The following is a 16,504-nucleotide window of genomic DNA, read 5'->3' as shown; positions in this document are numbered from 1 at the left end:
AAAAACATATATGTACAAAAGTTTATTCCGCTGCGATAATTCCAACGGGTGGTGGACTGAGTTATTCAGCACCACAGTAGTCCTTCTAGAATCTAGACCATGGTGCTCTTCTTCTCCCTGAAGTCTGGACTGGGCTGAGGCTCATATGAGGTGACCATATTGGTCTGGTCCCAGCGTTGATGTTGCGGAGAAGGGGTGGTCTGCTGCATCACCACCAGTCTGATGGGGGATTGGGTCGGCACAGGGTCCGGCGCGTACTCCTTGGTTGGATCCTTGCCCCGGCAGTCATACATTATACAAGATATCAGGAACACCAGAAGCAAGATAACATAGCTGGCGATAAGGATGCAGAGGTTCAAAGTGACAGGATCAATCTCCGAGAAGTTTTCCTTAAAGCCCATGGTAGCTGCCTCATACTGTGCGGCCCACAGGCCCAGAAGAAACAGCTGGTGGATGGGACGGAGAATGGAAGACGGTCGCCTTCAGTGGAGCTGGAATCACTAAACTAGCAAATGACAGTATTTGCGGTCTCTCTATCCTTGTCAATCTATCCTCGTCAATCTCCCCCTCTCTCTCTCTCTCTCTCTCTCTCTCTCTCTCTCTCTCTCTCTCTCTCTCTCTCAGATCACAGTGGATATGTGGCTTTGTGGTAAAAATACTTTAATCCATGCCATTCCTCCAACCTTGAATTTCTGTGATCAATGATTAAAGCTGCTCTGTTTAATAACTTAAGCCTCAGTTGTAATTTCAACAACTGAATCTCGTATAGGATTCTGCCCATTTAAAAAGACCATTTTTGAAAGCCTGTGTTATATCACCAGAATCTGTTTATCAAGGGCATATTAATGTCGGAAACAGCACGGATTTAGAGAATTAACAGAAAAAGCAGGGTGGGGACGGACAGTCTGTCGTTAGTATGAACATGTGTATGACGCATTTATGAGCACTGTGTTCTGTGTGTGTGTGTGTGTGTGTGTGTGTGTGTGTGTGTGTGTGTGTGTGTGTGTGTGTGTGTGTGTGTGTGTGTGTGTGTGTGTGTGTGTAATCTTAATCTTGATTGTGAGTGGGGATTGAGAGAGGAGCCATCTGGCTAAATAGAGACCCGAGATGGAGACTTAAAAAGCTACTCAGATGTGAAAGAGGGGTCTTTGACTTTCATATTTCAATGTTAAATATCAATGCAGGCATATTTATTGTGGTAAATATGTGTGATCAGTACTCTTCTGTTCACTGTGTGTAGCAGAGGATTGACACAGTCGTTGTAGGCTGCCGCTGCAGAGATATCAGAGGGCGGATTAACGGAATTGAAAGCGTTCCTATGAGGTCAATAATCTGTGCTGACGCATGCCATTTTTCATTTTCAAATACACATGCTCTGTGGAAGAGAAAACGTCCACCACAAGGACATTTCTCTACCATATTTATTTACTGATATCTTTTTACTGAGTGAAGCTAGTGTTGTTCCTGTGGTATGGTTTTCATCCTTTTGCTTTCAAGCGAGAGGGTTAGATGAGCAGCAGAGGGCAGTCATCATCGTCAACATGAGCTGCGCAGTAGGAACAGCACCATCTGTAGGATGATAATCTGAACTTTGACCCAGACTGCCATCACACACACACACACACACACACACACACACACACACACACACACACACACACACACACACACACACACACACACACACACACACACACACACACACACACACACACACACACACACACACACACACACACACACACACACACACACACACACACACTCCTGTGTCTGTCATTTATTGAGGCGGCAGGGTAGCCTAGTGGTTAGAGTGTTGGACTAGTAATTGGAAGGTTGCAAGTTCAAACCCCGGAGCTGTCGTTCTTCCTCTGAACAGGCAGTTAACCCACTGTTCCTAGGCCGTCATTGACTTGCCTAGTTAAATGTATGGGGATAGGCAAACTGTTATGTTCTACTTGATGTCGTTTGTAATAAATATTTGTTTATTAGGCATGAGTTTTAGATTGTATTCTTGAACAAAGATAAAACCAGATAGATCCTATGTGAATTGATGAACTTCTAACAGCTCTGTTTTTAGAGTTCATGTTCCTCTGGCTCATTTTGCCATTTATCAGGATGATTGTCTACAATGGACAAGCCCCAAACAGATGACATGGGTTTTTAGAACAAAGGACAGAGGTGTTTTAATTCGAAAAAGTAAGGATTTCTTTGAAAAATAGGTTTCATGTTTCCAAATACCATCAGAGGCTTAGTTAGGATTCACTGTTACTTCATAGCAGAACTGGATTTTCATGCCTTTAATACGTTTTTAATGTTCTTGTGACCAATGTCAAAGGTTACAAAGATTTTTCATAGCCACACCAACATGTCATGATCTAACTGTTCATTTGGACATTGATTTAAAACTAGAGGGTTATTTTGGCTTCTGAAGGACAATCGGCACAATATTTCATGAACGCTTATGAAGAAGACTAATGCCTTCTCTGTCTTTGAGTAAAAAGTCCTCATTGAGCAACCATGTCCTCTGACAGTCCTCTGTACGTCAGTCAGTTCGTCATCACTTGTTAATCTGGTCAAATTCCAAAATGAGCATCTGGAAAAGGCTACGCCCTTGTGTGGCGGCCTCAACATTAACACAGTCAGCCTGTCTGTTTGTGGATTGATATGCAGAACATAGTCAACATGCATTTTTTTAGCAAACATCAACCTTATTTTTGGAGGCCAGAATTTCCTTCTGGGAAATGGTAGATTTTGGCAATGAGATGACATTGTGGGTATGGTTTAATATTGGTAAGGTCATTTGCAGCATCAATGAGATTACTTTGTGCGTTGAAATCCATATAGCTTCATTTTCAAGATTACTAAACAAAAAATAGCACATTAACATTGGGTTGAAGGAAAAGCTGAGGGATGTTTTTGTTGAGTTCTTTGGAAGTGATTACAGGAGAGGATATGTCAGGTTTGTCTGTCTGTCCAATGCCCATGGGTGGGGTCTCTCTCCTGTTTACATCTGGGTCGGCGATCTTTCCCAGCTCCAGACCTGGTGCCAGGGTGTCCGGCCGTCTCCACGGGACTGGAAGCAGACAGACGTCCTGAGAGAGCTGGGGAGAAAGGATATGTATGTAGAGAAACCTGCCGGAGGGCCTTGGGCCTTCCCATCTGTCGTCTCTGTCTGGATGGAACCTTTCTGTGTGCAGATGTCTGAGGGCGCTAGGGGGGTTAGTCTTTTCTTTGACTTTTCTGTTAACAAAAGCCTCACTTTCTGCTAGAGCACAAATACTTTACCTCCAAGGGAAAGAGACACAATTCTGCTCCATGTTTGTTTATTTTCCCAGCATGCCACTAATACTCGGTGGTGTCCCTCCCTCCATCAGACATATCCTGACCCCCCACCCTCACCCCTCCAAGTCCACAACAAATGAGTTACAAGGCATACACATTCAAAAGGTCCCTCCCTCTCTGCAATCCAACACATTGTGATAAATCGGCACTACAGGGCCCCAAGAGCCTTTCTTGCCATTACTAGCTTCACGTTCAAATACTGAACAGCATAGACCTTTGTCTTGACATGTATGTATTCAAGCACTCTTGTCTTTGTTGCCATGGTGCCTCTGTGGGCAACCATGAGGGTACGCCAAATGTAGACAGTTGTTACAACTTAACTGACATCAATCAAAAGGCAGCATGTTTACATTTTAGGTTAAAATGCTCTGTTTTACGGATCTGGTAATAATGAAATTCAATCGGCGGACAGTGGCGTACATTGTGTTCTTTCTACTACTAACAAATGTAAGATATATTTTATACAAGTTTGGAGAGTTTAGCCATGCCAGTAAAAAATATTGCAGAGTTTTTTTTTTAAAACCAGAGTGCTAATTTTGTAATGCGTTAGTGTATCAATTTCTCTCAACAACCCATAAAATCGAGACCTCCTCAATGTGGCAAAGGTTTCCCTATGACGTTAGTGGGATATCATCTTCTCCTAGTCCCTATCCTACATGACTGTTGCTGAGATCTGTTTCTATCTAAAGAATGGAGGAGTCAACCAAGAAAACATTTGTTGCTGAAAGGTTTAACTAAACTGAAGTTTCAAAGTATCAAAGTTTCCTTCCCCCATTAAATATACCATTCCACTTCCGGTTCATTTTCATAAGGGTTTAATACGTTTAGAAAAAAGATCAACATAGACACAGCCCTCTTTACTGGACATAAGGGAACTATTACTCACTCGGAGTTGTCCAAGCGGCATACACAGTCATGAGGTGCTGAAGCCAGCAGATGTTGTGAACGTGTCCCTGTTCTTTGTGTCTTCAGTCTCCATGAGTTACTCCAGAGATGTTCCATGAGGTAAGCAAAGAGGCAGGGTTATGCAATCAAAAGACAGCCGAGGGCAGCTCCTGTTCGGCCGCAATGTGTACGAATACCACAGGAGAGACATACTGGTCCATGGGCACAGAGAGTAGAGGGGATCTAGACTGAGGAACCAGGGGGTGCTGTGTTTATTTCCTTCAGAATTGTTTTTATGAATAGTATAACTTGTTTGATCAGGAAATTAGACCTGAACGGGAAGGAATCCATGTGTGGTGTGGTAAACCAAGCTTACCCACACTCTACCCACAGATCTGTTATTTTGTTCATTCTATAGTAATTGTTACCACATTGCTGTATCATGTTGGCCAGACCTTCCTGAACATGTGTTAAGGGGTGTAGGCCTACCGTGCACAGGTCATCACACATTGCACTGCCGGTCTAGCCCTATCTGATAGTGTTGCCATTAGCCTGCATTCTTGAAATTGGTCCCAAAACTCACAGACTAGTTCCAGACTTTACCCCTGTATGCATTTTGTCCTCAGACCCAAATAAGGGAGTGACCTAGCAGCTAGCCTGATATATTAGTAGTGCATTATGATGACTGATTATTTCAGAGTAAAGGGACCATTAAATTGGACCAGGGTGAAGCCGTACCTCTCGGGGGGAAAGCAGCTGGCAGGCGACTGGCGGACTGAGGCGCTCACAGATCTGATAAAGGCCTAAAGGGAGCCTTTTCCTTCCTGAAAGGCGGACTGTTTGTGTTAGCCTGTCCTCCATCTCTTCTTCTGGGTGTGGGAACCTGCTCCTCCCAGAGCTCATGGCTTCCTCTAGTCAAGGACCCCACAAAGCACGACCAGTCTGTGTACCATGTGACTTACATTTAAAGCCTGGGAGAGGAGTGCTTTTACAGTGGTGTTAAAGCGCATGTGACACATGTAAAGACCCTTACCGAAACACCACATGAATCATTGAAATGGTTTTTAGACAGCACTAAATTACAGATGTAGGATTTTAATTTCACTCTTTTGTTGCTGAGAATTTTCTTGCACAAGAGGAAATGCAAACTTGTAGTGTATTAATGGTTTTAAAAGGATTCTAAAGTTAGTCATTTCCACATATCAGACTTTATATGCATGATTTGCCCTAACAAAATGTTTCCTGCTGTACTAAACTGGCTCAAATTAAGATCCTACATCTGTAGCCTACTTAGACATGTATGTAATATGGAGTAATAGGATTTCAATTAACTGTTTTACTCTACATGAAGCCTGTGTAATCCTTTGTAACACTCTTCCTGACCATATGTCTCAGAACACATTGCAACCTATAGCAATGTTCTACATACTCAGGAGGACAGAGAGCTGTCGAAGGGTTTTCTTTCTCCATCTAATTAATGCATTGTTGACTTGTTTTATTTGTTTTAAATCTCACTCACCATCAAAGAGACTCTTTCACCTTGCAGCTCCAGATGAGCTCAGATTTACATGTGGGTCCCATTGGCCACAGTAATAAGTAAGTCATTGGGGCACTACAAAGACTGTGTCCCCTCTCCATTGTCCTGCATACGTCATCAGAAATGCTGCTGTTTTCTTCCCTAGGCAGCGCTCAGAAGAACGTCCAGAGCTGATTAAAAGCATGCCGATTTACACCCCGAGACCACATTAAACGCTCCCCCACTGTTTCCCACAGTAACCTATTCACACCTGTTCAAGATTAGGTGGTGCTTGGAGCTGGGGTCCCACTACTCTCAGCTGGGCCACATTCCCTTGTTGTGCTCTGTGTGACCAGGTCTGACCAAGTCCTAGGCTCCCAGGCGGGTTTATGGGGCCATAGCTTCTGGGTGTGAAAGTTACCTGACAGAGCGTGGCAAATAGGAGAGCCTCTGGGCTTTCACTTCATGTCACATAAGGGCAGAATAAGGTAAATAAATATACATTCCTGTCTTGGTCTCCATTAATGCATTCAAGGATGAAGTGTTTAGGTTATTCCCTCGATATTTTTTCATTTTCCCCCAAAGATCAATACATTTATAGCATAACTGTATTAGTTTATCTGTTGAGGAATATCAAGGTGGTAACCTAACCAACAGCAGAAGTAGAAGTTTCTACTTACCATTCAAAAAGATCTATGCAATGGAGTTTTTGAACGCCTATAGAGGAAAATCCAACCATTTACAAAGTAGCTCAGCTGTTCCGATGAAAGGAAACCAAGTGCTGTGAAGAAGCTACTTCCCATGACATCATTGTTTGTTAAATGACCTCTGCAGCTGTGTCAGACACACCTTGTCATTTCCTCTCTGAACCATTCCAATTATTTAGTTAATTTACTTAGGGGAAAAAGACTGGCCATGCTTGCCAAGATGTTTCTTGGCACACATACAAAAATATGGTACTGGAAAGAGTGAACACCTTGCATGTATTATTGCAGTTTAACCAATTACACTTGAGGTCTTCCAGCATTAACTCACTGTCCACAATGCACGCACATGCACGTGCACATACACACACACAAATATACACACACACACACACACACACTTTAATTAAGGTGGAAGTTCAAATAATAAACACTGATTAATAGATAACTCTTCAATTACAGCTGTTTCCAAATCCTTGGTTTCAAAGGAGAACTTGCAAATTACAAACAGATTTCCTGAGGCAGAGTTGGTAAACACTGTGGAAGTCGCTTTTTTCCTGTTGGTGTCAGAGATTGACATGAAACAGCCCTGTTGGTCTTTTACACCATGACAGGAGTGATTGTTCCTCTGTTGTTCCAACAAGGGTACAAGGATTAGATTGTTTCAGGGTGAGAACTTCTTTCAAGATCAACATTGAGCCAACATATTGACCATGAATAACATATCCGTCACTGCCTTGTTCATACTACTTATCTCTCTAAGCTTTTTGCAATGCATTGTAAATCACAAGATACAACATACACAATGGTCCAACAGAAATTCGGCCAACTATCCTGTATTATGTATCACAGTGAAACCAAACTCTGACCATGTCTGTTCTCATTCCTCTTTTCAGACAAATGGATTAAATGTATCTTCATGCTTGACGGAGTCAACAATACAGTTACGATAGGATGTCACTTTTGTGGTTTCCCTTTGTGCCGTTTTGATGTCCTTCCGTCTTTGTTGCATGATGGGAATCATTTTCACCCTTTTCCAGCAGGCAGCTGGTTGAGGCTCACTATGTTTGAGAGAGGTCTTGATGAGGAAAGAGAAACAAAGGGAAAACCCTGTTAGCAGTACACTCCTTGGTTTAATTAGGAAATATGTGGGGAGAGAGACAGAAGGGTGGCTGGCTACAAGGAGACAAGAGGTAAAATACTACACAGCACAATCGATTAGAAGATGAATGTGCTCGTTCAACAGTTGGTCGTTGTTGGGCATTGGGGGAGCTGCAGCTGCTTCAATCGTCAAGATTGTATCAGTCAAGATGGCCTTTTGTTATGGTTGAAGAGAGCCCTGTAGTCTGAATAAGAATTTAGGGAAATAATACAAAACAAAAATAATTGTTTCTAGAGACCCTGACCCACCACCCTTCCAAGGTTCTACACAATGTCCAGACTCAATAATGTCACAGTGTCTACTGATCTTGCGTTGTTTGTTGTTCAGACTTATTTTACTCTGCTGAGAGTTGTTCATGTCAAGTTGAATCAAGATTCAAAACTCAAGTTAAACTGCCAGATACAAGAGGGTGAAGAACTTTACAGTTTTAAAAAAGGCTTTAAAAAGCCGTGCTTAAGTTTTTCTTTTAAAACAACAGTGGGAAATCTTGGGTTGAACTGAGATTTAATGGCGATCCAGTGCATCCTCTATCCCTCTGAGTTGTTGAGTTTGTCAGGAAGGGCTTTACCTCCAGTGTGCATGGGAATGAGGACATGCCATGGGTTAGGACCCCAGAGGCAGCGGGGCAGGCAGCACTTCAGACACCTCTTTGAGAGCTGTTGGCACAGCATGAAAGAAAACACAGTCTTGGGCAGTGCCAGTGAAGATAACTGTTGTGAATGCCATAGTGGCTTTTCTGTTCCTTTTAAGGTAAAATGTGCTTCTTGGATAATGGATGTAGTCTGGATTTCTTCCAATAAAAAGTTATTAATATGTTTATCCTCTCCCAGCTATCACAATAATCATTTGTTTAAGGGAACCACCACCATAATTGTGGTTAACGATTGCCTTGAAATACTTTTTGATAAGCGATTTATTTACCTTGGAGGGTGTGCACTTAGTACCTTTCAGAAGGAGCAGAAAGAAAACATTGCTTGATGAGGCGCTTGAAATATAGATTGGAATATCTGAAGGGCTGAACCAATACATGGAATTTAGCATGTTTCAGTGGTTGCTCTTTCAGTTTTCAAGAACATGGGCCAATGTTGAAATTCAGCAGAGGCACAAACTTAAAAGTTTGAAACTCCAAGTGAACAAATATTTCTGACAGTGAAGATTTGGGAAGGCAAGCATTCTTACAAACGACTACTGCAACAATCTAATCAAAACCCTCTCCTGATTGCCAAGGTTCCACTTTTGTTGTATCCACTGACATTACCATCAAAGAACTGCTCACGTTCAAGAAATTGGAGGGTTGTGTCTGATAAGCAGGCAAGCTGCCTATTGTTTCCTGCATCAGCTGGCCTGTGCCCATGGTCGCTGAGTGTCAGGTGGGGTGAGTTTACAGAGGAAGTAGTGACATGGGCCAATCGTCCAGGGGAAAGGTGGCTGACGCACTCTCCAGCTCTTTAACCCTCCGGCCCTTGTAGAGCAACTAAACAGTCACTCCCCAGCTCTTTAACCAACAGACCCTTGTAGAGCAATTAAACAGTCACTCTCCATCTCTTTAACCCACCAGCCCTTGTAGAGCAACTAAACAGTCACTCCCCAGCTCTTTAACCCACCAGCCCTTGTAGAGCAACTAAACCCTCCTGTTCAGCCTGTACATTAATGATCTGCCTTCTGTCTGTACTGGGTCTGAAGTTCAAATGTATGCAGATGATACAGTGATATATGTGCATGCAAAGAGCAAACAACAAGCTGCACAAGAACTCACTACTGTAATGGTCCAGGTTACAAAGTGGCTCAGTGACTCGTGTTTGCATCTCAATGTGAAAAAAACTGTTTGCATGTTCTTCACAAAGAGGGCAACAGATGCTACGGAGCCAGATGTCTATGTGTCAGGGGAGAAGCTCCAGGTGGTATCCGATTTTAAGTACCTTGGCATCATACTTGATTCCAACCTCTCTTTTAAAAAGCATGTGAAAAAAGTAATTCAAATAACCAAATTCAACCTAGCTAATTTCCGATTTATACAAAATTGTTTGACTACAGAGGTAGCAAAACTGTACTTCGAAACTATGATACTCCCCCACTTAACATACTGCTTGACTAGTTGGGCCCAAGCTTGCTGTACAACATTAAATCTTATTCAGTCTGTCTACAAACAGGCTCTCAAAGTGCTTGATAGGAAGCCCAATAGCCATCATCATTGTCACATTCTTAGAAAGCATGAGCTCTTGAGTTGGGAAAATCTTGTGCAATACACCGACGCATGTCTTGTATTCAAGATCCTTAATGGCCTGGCTCCCCCTCCACTCAATATTTTTGTTAAACAGAAAACCCAGACATATGGCAGCAGATCCACAAGGTCTGCCATGAGAGGTGACTGTATAGTTCCCCTAATGAAAAGCACCTTTAGTAAATCTGCATTCTCTGTGAGAGCTTCCCATGTCTGGAATACACTGCCATCAGACACACATAACTGCACCACATATCACACTTTCACAAAATGCTTGAAGACATGGCTAAAGGTCAATCAGATTTGTGAACATGGTCCCTAGCTGTGTGTTGCCGCTTTCCATGTTGTCTGTTGTCTGTAGCTTGTGAGGTGTGGAAACACTTTGTTGCTTTTATGAATTTTGTCTTGCTGCTTTTTGTTTTATGTTGCTCTGTCTGTATGCTACGTCTTGCTTGTCCTATGTTGCTCTGTATGCTATGTCTTGCTTGTTCTATGCTGCTATTGTCTATATTGTATTTTTATTTTTTTAATAACCTGCCCAGGGACTGCGGTTGAAAATTAGCCGGCTGGCTAAAACCGGCACTTAAACGTTGATTAATGTGCACTGTCCCTGTAAAAATAAAAATAAACTCAAGCTCAAACTCAAACAGTCACTCCCCAGCTCTTAACCCACCAGCCTTTGTAGAGAAACTAAACAGTCACTCTCCATCTCTTTAACCCACCAGCCCTTGTAGAGCAACAGTCACTTCCCAGCTCTTTAACCCACCAGCCCTTGTAGAGCAACTAAACCGTCACTCTCTATCTCTTTAACCCACCAGCTCTTGTAGAGCAAATTAAAGGTCACCTCAAAATGAATTTACAATGGTTTGGACTTACGAGAAGCTCTGACCATAGAATACTTCAAATGACAGTTTCACATTGATCAGAAACCCAGTTCTAATATTCATAACAGCAACGTATCTCTTGAAGTGAATATTTGTAACACCGTTTTCAAGTGAACAATCCACAATTATTAGGATATGGTTAGCTGTTTTTCCATTTGGGCAGGACTGTTCAAGAACATGAGCAGTCTTATTTGTGTGCAGACACCTAATGTGAGAATTTGTCTTCCTTTACACCAACAGCCCTAACAGCCTGATGATAACAGGGTGAGCTCACAAGCAACGATGAAAAAAATATTTCTAAAACATTGACCTCATATTCCAGGTCAACCAAGGTCATTGATTGGATGTCATTTGAAATAGAAGCTGTAATAAATAAGCCCTTTGCTCCTCTGGTACCACATATTTTGATTATTTCAAGCTGTTTATGGTTAAGTCATGCTTCTCTGGGTTTTTTTTAATCAAGTATTTGATTGGAGGTAACTGACTGAAAAGGATCCCTGTAATGTTGACCTCATTACTTTTAATTGTGCTCATCCCATTCTGGCTTGTAACAGCTAGCCATTATGGGTTTCTTCGATTCAATTCAAATAATTTGATCCAATCTCACTTTTGTCTTATTCATAAACATAATTATCTGCTTGGCAGTCCCTGGAACAAAAAAAAAGTGACGTACAACAAATTCAGAAAGAGGGTACGGTTGTGGAGAGCACCTGTTAAATCCCATATCAGGTCACCCCTTTTTTCCAACTTTGCTGCTTCTTAGCCCTAGCTGCTGGTAACCTTTCATGTGGAAAAGGGACACATCTTACTAAGTGATTAACATTTGGTCTCAGAGTCAGGTGTCTGAATGACTCCTTTCTCCCCCTATAAGGAGCTTCCCTATGCGTGGGGTAAGGTTCGCCCTCAAAAGTGACAAAGTGTGTTGTAGGTGCTCAACTGACGCAAGCAAACCATTTAGTTGTAGTGTCTGGTGTCACAGGGACGCATAGCAACGCAAATGCTGCCTATAAATATACCTCCGAGTCTGTGCTATTTTAAACCAAGTCAAACAGGAGAGTTCAACTTCCTTTTACCTTTGGGAATGTATGTATTTGGAATTTAGAATTAAGTATTGATTCTGTTGGCCAACTGAGCACTGTTATGCAGATTATTTGGACTTTCCTATATAGTGGAAGAAACGGTGGAAGTGATTTCTCAGCTGTCAAAGCATACAGTGATGTCACCTTTGGCAGCTACATAATTTGATCCTGACAGAGGTACAAAACAACAACAAATAATGAATATTTTGTAATATTAGAAAACATATTAAGTAGATATTAATACTGTAACTTATTTATATAATACATAAACAATATTTATTATCCTTATCACGAACACATTTCATTCACTGCAGATTAATGAAATGTAATCCTAGGCAAACCTGCCCTCAAAGCAGTTTAAACAATCAACAAAGGACAGAACAAGTGCATAAGGTTGAATACACAATGGAACCCCAGGATAAGGAGTTGGACTTAGTGGTGTACGTCAGGAGAGAAAGACACACTTCCTTCAATTCACTATTGAATGTTCAAGTCACACCACTTATCTGCTTTTAGCAGTTATGCCCTACTCTTTCTTCTTTGACAAATACATTAAGTGAGAGACATTCTATTATGTCATTTCAGTCATTAAAAAACCCCAAAGCTGAAATAGACCATGTGTGGTTGTGTTAAACAGAAAGATCATTTAATTTGATATGTCAAGCTAATAGCTGATATGAGCCAGACTGTCTCATGGAACACTTCGACTTCTCCCCTATATATCAGCTGTTCTCTTCAGAATACATACATAGTGAACCTTTGGATCATGAAAACGGACACAAATGAAATGTTTAAATATGGATGAGAGTTTATTAAACCTCACTATAACCTATTAACAATTGATGTACTGTTAACAGAGAAGTCATACATAAAAATGATTATATTAAAGTGGAATAAAATACTAGAACATTTCATATCGCTCAACATATGAAATACATTTACTGACATTGGCAAGTACTGTAGTGACAACAAGACTGTGGCAAGATGCTAGTAATTCCAAAGAATCTTGTTGTCATAGTTACATAGAACACCATGTTAGTCATGGTGTGGAACAGTGTTTACAGAGAATAGTTAATAAAGGTTAATTCGATGTAAGTTATATTTTGTCAATAATTATATTCCCTCATAATGCAATACTACCTATGACATCATAGGTACATCATAGGTACTATACATAATTACTGTGTGACATCTAATTGACTTTATCTCTGAGCTCGACTTGTTTCAGAGAATACGATAATAAACATCAAACAAAAACAACACGTTTTTGTGTCCCCATCATGCCAATATATATCATTACATATTAACATGTAAGTACCATATTCCCATGTCAGGTAATTGAATATAAGTCTGTGTGAAATGAAAAGGAACAATCAGACTTTATGAGAGATGTTATGCCTAAAACATGGTAAATGAAGCATGATTCATTGTTCTGGATTTTCCCATGTCCCCCTCCTTTCAGACCACTATCCCTCCCAGTAAATCTAAGACACCAGATGCAACAGTAGATTAATGGGAAACATCCTCTCCATTGCTTTGTACAGTGGTAATTTGTCTTAATTTTGATACATTCAGTTTGGCTGTCTGCCCAGCTTCCCAGATGTGACCAGTCTGTTTGACAGATTAAAAACCCAACAACTTCATGAAAGTTAAGACGTTTTGACTTGCTTAGCCTAGAGACAGTCTGAGGTCAAAGCCTTGCAGGTCAACGACCCACCACAGACGTTGGTCAGTCATGAAAACATCTGGATACAGCTGTCTCCACTCTGCTTTCAAATTAACCACTACCTCTGTTTCCTCTCACACCCAAACATATCACAGACTTATTTTTCTCCTGATGATCAGTCTTTCCCTTCATGCAAAGATGCTCCTCTGGTTTGCGACCAATGCAGTTTGGCTTTCCCTCCGCCTCTCCTTCTTTCTCTCAAGTCTCATCTTCCAGCATACCGCACTTAGCGCCAATAGCACCAGTCCAGCAGATAGTAGCACCAGCCCAAAGTAAGAGATGGTGGACCCATGTGAGTTGAAGCTGTAGGCCACAGAAGTGACCACAATACCGGCAATGAGAATGACCACACCAAACGGCACTGTGCAGCGATAGCAGGAGAGTTCTGCACCACCTGTTGCCGCGTTCAGTTGGATTTCAGTGACCAAAGGGATAGCTATTATAGTCACAGTCGGAGTGTGGTCATTGATGTTGGCCTTCTCCATGACAGCTCTTTCTGGGGCTGCTGGCACTGTCATGGGGTCTTTGCTGGGTTCCTCTGGCATCGCAGGATCCAGCATCAAAGTTGTGCTTCTTTCCAACCACAGATGGATCCTCACTTTAACCACAGATGGGTCTTCACTTTTTATATCCTGATGTTGTTCTGTCAGCGTGTCCCAATCTATGTGAAGAAATATATAATTTGTTATGTCATAGTGAAGGGAGTGTCAAAATCCATATGTTCCTCAACATGTTGCCCAATTGTAGCCTCACTGGACATAATAAAACAGGCCTAATCAATCATTTAAGTAGCTATGATGTGCATGCACATGGCCTCAGTCTGAATTGTTGACAGCTTAATACATGAGCCTTCATTTGGCACTTAGTAACTCCAGGCAACCTCCTTGCACAATGCTAGCCTCTGGACCAGCAAAGTCAGAAATTGGCTGAATGACCCAGAACCACTCCACCTTGCACAAGCTGTCACATTCCCTGGAGAGCGTGGGAGATGGCATTACAAACTACTCTGTGTAATGCGAGCAGCCTCAAAATCATCAGCAATTTCACAAGCAGTCATTCTTTCTCCATGTCTGCAAACTTAGAAAATATAATAAAAAATGTAATTCAAGATGCTTGTTATAAAACATTAGTCCATGTCATAACATCTTAGAAATGTATTACTCTAATAGGCCTAGTGCAAAATTGTAGACCTTTTGCAATTGATAGACTATATGGAATATATTTCACTTATAGTCTATTTATTGTAATAGGCCTAGTCCTTTATTATAGTAACCATTGTTGATGAGGTCCCTGATAGAGAAAAATACATTAATTCCACATGTGAACATGTGAAGTGTTCCAAAAACACATGGTTTCATGTGATCACATGTGATAGTATGTGAAGTTAATGTGATAACATGCCACAACAAGTAAAGCAACATGTGATAGATAACATGAAACTACACATGTGAAATGTTCCAAAATCACATTTTCACATGATTTCACAAGTACAGTTTAATGTGAAATTGTGTGATTTTACACATGTAAAATCATGCGGTTTTGCTGTGGTTTTGCTCTAAGGGGTGTTATGTTTGAATTGAATTTCAATGTGTCTAGAAAGTTAGTAATGGAAAATATTGTAGCCTTAGCTGTGCCACATGCATAGTCTACCTACCATATATAAACACGTTATCTCAAGTTGTTATAAATATTACATAAAAGGGAACATATCATGTTTGAGGAAAAGTGTTTGAGTTGGAGAGATCGAGTTTTACGCGTGGACCATCTTCCGATAAACACACAGTGAATATTGTGTGATGAAGAAAAAAATCAGCATGTTCGATAAGTGTCTAACGAAGTGTTTATTAAACTTACCTTGCACGCATTTTCCATGCCCGCACCGTTTAAAATGTGGTTTTGCCCATCGATGAATAAAACATGGACTGTAATACGCTTTTGTATTCCAGTAACTCCGTATACTTTCAAAAGCAGACACAAGTAGGACTCCCCCCCGTCTTTATGTACCGTACATTAAATTATAAGCCAGATTCCATGTGTAGGTCCAGAACACAGTTTCACTCTCCACTTCGCTCAGCCAGTCTACAGCACCGTAAACGCTGTGTTGGAATTTGACTCCCATTCATCGGATGTCCCCTGTGCGTTTCCTCCTGTGTAAGAAAACGACTGTTTGACTGCCATCTTCTTGCATTGCAAGCACGTTTGTAGAATATCGGTGGCTATGGGGGTGGGGTGAACCAAAAGCAGGCCACAGGTTTTTATTATTATCTTGGCTTCAGAGGAGGGGGGACCTTTTAACCTCTTTTGACTAAGGCAGGGCCAACATGAAGCACAGCTGTTGGGATGTCCAGACACATTTATATAGCCTAGAAACTGCCCAATAGGCCTTTGAAGCAAATTTTGGCTAGTACGAAGATGAGTAATAGCAGTTGATGTAATACAATATTATCACATCATTACAAACAAACATACACACACACAAACATACAAACACATACAACATACAAACACACACACTTGAGCCTACAAGAATATCCATGCACATATCTTCATGTTTGGTTATTTTTAATTAAAACAAGGGACTCTCTACGATGAATGACATAAGGTCTATCAAACTGGGACCATGGTTCATAGGACCTATGTGTCTAGAAATGCATGCTGTCACACACCCATGCTATGCCTGTGATCCAATGGCAGCCACCAGGGCCTGTGGATGGGATATGCCTACTGCCTGTAACACAAGTGCTCCCCAAGACAGATCTGACACATAGTAATGTGATACAGGGTGTTGTCTTGTCTCTTCCTTCCTGCAGTAAATCCCTTCCCAAAAAGAGACAGTGGCAACGGGAAATCATGGCTCTTCCACAACCCTTAGCTGGACCATATACTGTCCGGCTGGAAAACTGATTTGAGTAATATGACATATCTTTAAACTATCTAAATTATCATTTGGGCCTAACTTCAATCAGTGGCATATGTAAATGC

At 41.4% G+C, this 16,504-nt stretch overlaps 1 long non-coding RNA gene across 1 annotated transcript; it reads right to left on the bottom strand.

Moving 5' to 3' along the window:
- Window positions 1-12,581: 12,581 nt before the first annotated feature.
- Window positions 12,582-15,785, bottom strand: LOC139364959 (uncharacterized). The gene is made up of 2 exons (XR_011626519.1): window positions 15,377-15,785; window positions 12,582-14,183 (listed from the first exon to the last, which is right to left on the bottom strand). It is a non-coding gene; the product is annotated as an uncharacterized lncRNA (long non-coding RNA).
- Window positions 15,786-16,504: the final 719 nt, after the last annotated feature.

Source organism: Oncorhynchus clarkii, chromosome 13, assembly GCF_045791955.1.
Source record: "Oncorhynchus clarkii lewisi isolate Uvic-CL-2024 chromosome 13, UVic_Ocla_1.0, whole genome shotgun sequence".
Classification (NCBI taxonomy): domain Eukaryota; kingdom Metazoa; phylum Chordata; class Actinopteri; order Salmoniformes; family Salmonidae; genus Oncorhynchus; species Oncorhynchus clarkii.
The sequence above is the reverse complement of the archived record's forward strand: the minus strand, read 5'-3'. Positions and strand labels throughout refer to the sequence as shown.